The sequence below is a fragment of the Amborella trichopoda genome, chromosome 11 (assembly GCF_054954075.1).
Source record: "Amborella trichopoda isolate Santa Cruz 75 chromosome 11, AtrichopodaSantaCruz75HAP2 v2.0, whole genome shotgun sequence".
Taxonomy (NCBI): Eukaryota; Viridiplantae; Streptophyta; class Magnoliopsida; order Amborellales; family Amborellaceae; genus Amborella; species Amborella trichopoda.
The window spans coordinates 42,074,745-42,080,780 of NC_142346.1; the positions used below are offsets into that span (position 1 = coordinate 42,074,745).

The window sequence follows — 6,036 nt, forward strand, 5'->3', positions numbered from 1 at the left end:
GTTAAAGGGACATGGATGGATTTGCTGTATATGCTACAAATAAATTGAACAGAAAAGACGCTTCTGGTGACTTGTGGCCGATACTTATTTTTAACAGCCTACTTTCTCTAACCAACTTAATAAATTTCAAAGTGGATTTTGAAGAATACAAGTATTTAAGTATTAATATGCGATTCTGTCTTTTTAAGGTGGATCAGACTCAAGGAAGCCTGAGTGCGTGCGTGGTTGTAGAGAGAGAAAGACCTCTCTTTCCATTTTTATTATTATTATTTATTGAATCATTTTTATTTTTATTATTTATTTATTTATTTATTGAGTCATTTTGGCAAAGTGTCGGCGCGTAAAGAAATTCCAAGTGCTAGACTAGTTTTTTGCATAAAAATTCCGGCACTTGTAGGCCACCGCAGCACACATATAGAAGGCGGTTGCTACTTGAAGTGCTGGACTTAGTCCTCAAAGAAACAAGTGCTGGTCAAGTACCGGACCTGATCCCCGAAGCTTTGGGTAAAAAAAACTACCGTAATAGTGTGAAAATACATTATGGTTATTAAAGTATAAAAACTACCGTAATAGTGTGAAAATACATTACGGTTATTAAAGTGCCGTAGTGTCATTAGGTTACTTTAATTATCATAATATATAAATATATTGTGCACGATTCTTATTACCGTAATAGTTTGAAAAGCTTAGGGCTACTCCTCTCCTCCCGTGATGCTTTGAAAAGATTCAATGGGCATTTTTTTTCTTCATTTCCTTGCTATTTGTTCACATGATTCTCACCGCTTGTTTTCTTGCATTCCATTTTTAATTACTCTCGATTTCATGGGTTATTTTCTTTCCATTCATTTTTTCATTCTTAGATTTTTCCGGATTATTTTGTTAAATTAGGTACTATTTTTCTTCACTCTTGTTGGTTCAAAGATTTTGTTGCAAAGTAAATAGTACTTGAACTTGTTCTCTTGTAATTCAAGAAAGTTATTTCTCTCTTTGAAGAGTTCTTTGTGGTTTTCTTTCACTGTGGTCTTTTTTGTGTTCAACTCTGAACTTATTGCACACAATAACTGTGATTTTCTCTTTTTCTTCTCTCTTGTTGGTTCAAAGATTTTGTTGCAAAGTAAATAGTACTTGAGCTTGTTTTTTTGTAATTCGAGAAAGTTATTTCTCTCTTTGTAGAGTTTTCTGTGGTTTTCTTTCACTACGGTCTTTTTTGTGTTCAACTCTACAATATTTTCATGAATTTATTTCACACAATGACTGTGATTTTCACTTTTTCTTCATATTCTACTATGTTTATTCCCCAAGTATTTTTTTGTCTTCATGTTCTATTGTTCTCTCAGAACGCGCAGAGTTCGAAGGCAGATTCATGCTCCTGCTCTCCTTTGTCTGCATAGATTGAGGGAAGAGCTCTCTTGTGCGGTACGAGACTGGGGGATCAAACCCACATCTATTCTCTCTCTATCTCTCTCATTTGACAGAGGATTATTTACTTTTACAGGTTTGCTTGGATATTTGCTTTGAGCCCAGTACCACCCATTGTGGCCACAGGTATGAAATTGTTCTCTGTGGAAAATATTAAGTGTTTATTGTGGCCTTTTTGCCCCTTGTTTCGTGAGTTTTTGGCCTAATCAATGACTGTTGAGGCCAATACGATACTACGCATCAATTGGATCTAAGAATGAATCGACAAGATATTTTGGTGTACAAATTCTTCAATTTTTTGATATGGGAAAGAATTAAAGATAGCTACCAAAAAGACTAATCAAATCCATAATGATGTATTCAAAAATACAATATTTTTGTTACTTGACCAACCATTCCGAAGAGCAAATACAACGGGTACGCTAATCACTAAACGGTATTGTGAGTATTGTAATGTTCGAAGTTATTATGGTACTAGAAGTACCATAATATATTTCATACTATTCCTGTAGTTTTCATACTATAATATGTTGCAATGCCATTACAGTAGAAAGACTATCGTAAATAGCATTTTCGTCCAAAAAGTATAAAAAATGGTGAAAAAATGTGTGGGCGAGGTTTTGGGAAGTTTTAGGTTTTTTTTCAATTTCCTTAAAAAGTACGTAGTTTAGACTTTTTTTTTTTTTTTGTTGGATTGGAGGTATTTGCCAAGAAAATATATGTTGGGGTAAAAAGTGAGAAAAATTGGTTGGAGTAACTTGTACAGAAACTCTAGATTGGGGTTATTTGTAAATTTCCCCTTAATATAAAAATGTACTTATTTTTTAATTACGAAAACTACAAAGATCTTTTAAATTAATTTTCCGGAAAAAAAGAAGAAGAAGCAGAAAAGCAGAAATTGTATCCTTAATGAGTTCGATTTTAAAAATTTGAAAAGATGCTTCAATGGTTTGGTCCACAGTGTTAATTTTAGGGACCACAGACTTAAATCCTTCAACAATGTTTTGGTGCACGATGTTAATTTGAAGGACCACATACTTAAATCCTTCAATAATTCTCCAACAACTGAGCATGTGACTGCCTTCTCCGCCACGTATACTCCTCTTTCTCCTTTCGTTTGCCTGCTCTCTTCTTCACAAGTAATCAAAAAAGACGTTCTAAAATCTCTATCTCTCTCTCTCTCTCTCTGTCTGTTTATGTGCATCAATGGATTTCACAAGTGCACTGGCAATGACTGCCCTTCCGGGGGCTGTAGTAAAGTTGGAAGCCACACCGATTGATGACCTACCGACCGCGAGATCGATGATGCAAAAGGTTGTTGATTGTATAAATGATGGAAATATTTGGATTAGTGGTGTGTATGGAATGGGAGGCGTTGGGAAGACGACTCTTCTAATCGAAAGTGTTCATAATCGACTCCGATCTAATTGTTGTTTCGACATTGTGATATGGATTACGGTTTCTCGTAACCCAAATATGGCAAGCATACAGAGGAAGATTGGAGATCGGTTGGGTATTGATTTGTCTGGAGTGGAGGTCGAGACTGCAAGAGATGAACCGTTGACGATTTTAAGAAACAAAAGGTTTTTACTGATTTTGGATGTTGTGTGGGAGAGATTGGAACTGAAAGAAATCGGAATTCCTCGGCCAACTGTTAAGAACAACTGTAAGGTTATCTTAACGACTTGGAATAGTGATTTGTGCAGTGAAATGGAGGCCACTGTAAGCATTGAAGTAAAAAAATTACCAGAGGCAGAAGCATGGAGTTTGTGCAAGAAGAAAGCAGGTCAACATGTTGAATAGAACCCCTAGCCGAGACCATTCTCAAAAAATGTGATGGTCTACCGCTGACAATCATATTTTCACCTTAAGTTACACTGTAGGCGAAGCTATAGTAGATCAGCTTGGTAATCTCAATGCCGCATGTAACAGGGGTTATGCTTTGCTCGAATGACTTATGATAGAAAGTGGTGTCGACGAAAAACCAGTGACAATGCACAACATGATGCGAGAATTGGCATTATAGATCACTTCTGCTAGTTCAATTCATGACCCTAACTTCATAGTAAAGTCGGGTGTCGGATTGAAAAAGGCACCTGAAGCTGCCGACTGGCAAGGAGCTGAGAGAATCTCATTGATGGGAAACAATCTCGAAGAACTCCCTCAGTTGCCAGAGATAATGAATCCTTACAAACCATGCCTCAACTTCATTTCTTTGAATGTATGCATGCTCTTCGTGAGCTCGATCTCTCTAGGATTGGGATCGAATCCCTTCCTCGTTCCCTATCAAACTTAGTGAACCTCCGCATTCTTCGTCTAAAAAGTTGCCATGAACTTGAAGGGCTACCACCAGAAATTGGAGAGCTTCAACAACTCCAACTTTTGGATGTTCAAGGGTGCATTCAAAGGAAGGAGCTAGTTTGAGATTGGGGGAGCGGCATTGGTTCCCTTAGCAGAACCGCAAAACTTAGTCTCTGTTTTTCTACAAATATAGCGGTTTGACATGGCTTCCCCCTCTCAACATCTCCGAGCAGCTTGATATCAACCAATGTGACGACCTGGGCAGTCTGGTGCACTATGAGGATGCCAAGGATATAAATGCATTCAAGACATTGGTGGTGCTGAATCTTGCTTTGCTGCCTAGCTTTGAAAGGATATGTGCAGGCAGCCCTCCTCATGGATGCTTTGGAGGACTAAAGGAAATAAAGTATTTCAATGTCCAAACCAAAATTGGTAGTTCTCTTCCCCAGTTGTATTCTGCAACAACTCAAAAATCGCACTCTCAGGTTTTGCGACGAAATAAAGGAATTAATTGAAGATGAGGAGGTGGATGAGGATGTCTTGCCAAGCTGACCAGCATATATGGTGACTGTGAGTTGAATTGCCCATTGGACGTGTTTCGTTGTTTGAGGTTAAAGAAGATCCCTCTTCGCCCCGAGAGTGTAGACCGATTACAGTTAAAAGGAGATAGGAAATGGTGGGAAAGCCAAAACATCCGGTTCTGTATTGAACTGCACTTCAAGGATCTTTGATGATGGATAAGAGTGGGACAACTACTGTTTCACTGCACTTACTCATTTTCCTATCTCCTTGTACCGGAGGTAAATTGAAAAAGAATTGTAGAATTCAGTGTTAGCACTCTAGAGTGCGTGGAGATGATCAATTAAAAGGTTTTTAAATATTAAAACAACTTTTTTTGATGGATTTGTGAGGTGTATCTTTAATTCTACATTTTAAGGTTGTGACCTTATATAAACTTTTAGAAAAGTATACAATGAGACCAGTAATCTTTGGTATAAGGTAATCACAATTAATCTTGACCATTGGATGTAAAATTAGATGGTTGCATTTATTCCATTGACCAGGCTCAAGCTTCAAAAAAAAAATTCTTCGAACTTTATGACACATTTAAGCTATCAGATTTCACATTTGATGGTTGTGATCTCCTTGTATCAAAAGTAAAAATGTTCTCATTGTATACAATCCCTAAATTTTATATATATATATATATATATATATATATATATATATATATATATATATATGGTTATGTTAGGGTGTCAATACTATAGAGTATTTTATAATTATACTTAATAAATTTTGCAGACTTATATACTCTTGTTTTGTACATCGAACAATTTTTTTATTAAAGGTATATTTGATTATTAGGAAGAAATGACATCACCCACATGAAACACATAGAATATTTCATACCAGTTAGTCGTAGTGCATCTTTTCACACCAATTGACAATAAATTGATGTGAAAATACTTCCATACTTGACCGCATGAGAGAATTCTTTCATATAAAAATATTTCTAAAAAGCAATTTCACACGAACCAAACATGCAGGGACATCGGGCTAGGAAGAGGATACACCTCGACAAACTCTATCGTCAATCTTTGGAGAAGGTATATCAACCTGGTTCACAAGAACCATAACCCCGGACTCATGCTTTCAATTCACTCAGTAGCATACTCCTGATAAGAATTACAGTGATCACGATGACTTGGGGCCATCTCATCATTTTAGTTGATTTTGTATGTTTCAACTTATTTTACTTGTATTATTGATATTTAATTGATTCTATGGTTATCAATAATGTATATTTGATTAATTCTATAGTTTTGACTAATGTGATCTGCTACATTTTAGACTAACTGTGAAATCTGAATAAGAACCAGGCTCTCGGTGTGTCGCTTCAATAATTTCATCCAATGTTTTAGAACCAGGAATTTGCGATCCGAGCTGCAGATCTGGATTGATAATTGGCCGAAACCAAACCGGTTCAAGAACAGTATTAGTCCCGGGCCTGGTTCCCCTCCTAAAACCCCCTTGCATATTCTTTTTCTTCAAGCCTGTGTTTTAAGGGGACAAATAACCGCCCCCGTGAATTTCTATTTTAATTTTTATTTTCTAATAGTGTGTGGTTCAACAATTTGGATTGATCTAAATCTCCAGTGATCCAACGGATAAAGGAGGTGAATGATCGAACCACCGATCCAGGTCTTTCAAGAATAACTTCAGCAAAAAGTTTTCACAAACCCACAACTTCTAAAATTTTTCAAATTTTTTGAAATTCTTTTATAATCTCAATACAATCAAACTAATCGAACT

The 6,036-nt window shown here is 36.4% G+C and overlaps 1 long non-coding RNA gene across 2 annotated transcripts; it reads left to right on the forward strand.

The window, feature by feature from the left end:
• Positions 1-665: 665 nt before the first annotated feature.
• LOC110007047 (uncharacterized) lies at positions 666-5,579 on the forward strand. Of its 2 annotated transcripts, XR_002280559.2 has the most exons (3): positions 666-1,416; positions 1,496-4,520; positions 5,271-5,579. It is a non-coding gene; the product is annotated as an uncharacterized LOC110007047 (long non-coding RNA). The 2 variants fall into 2 exon arrangements; XR_016044849.1 differs by lacking the exon at positions 5,271-5,579 and having other exon boundaries at positions 1,496-4,623.
• Positions 5,580-6,036: the final 457 nt, after the last annotated feature.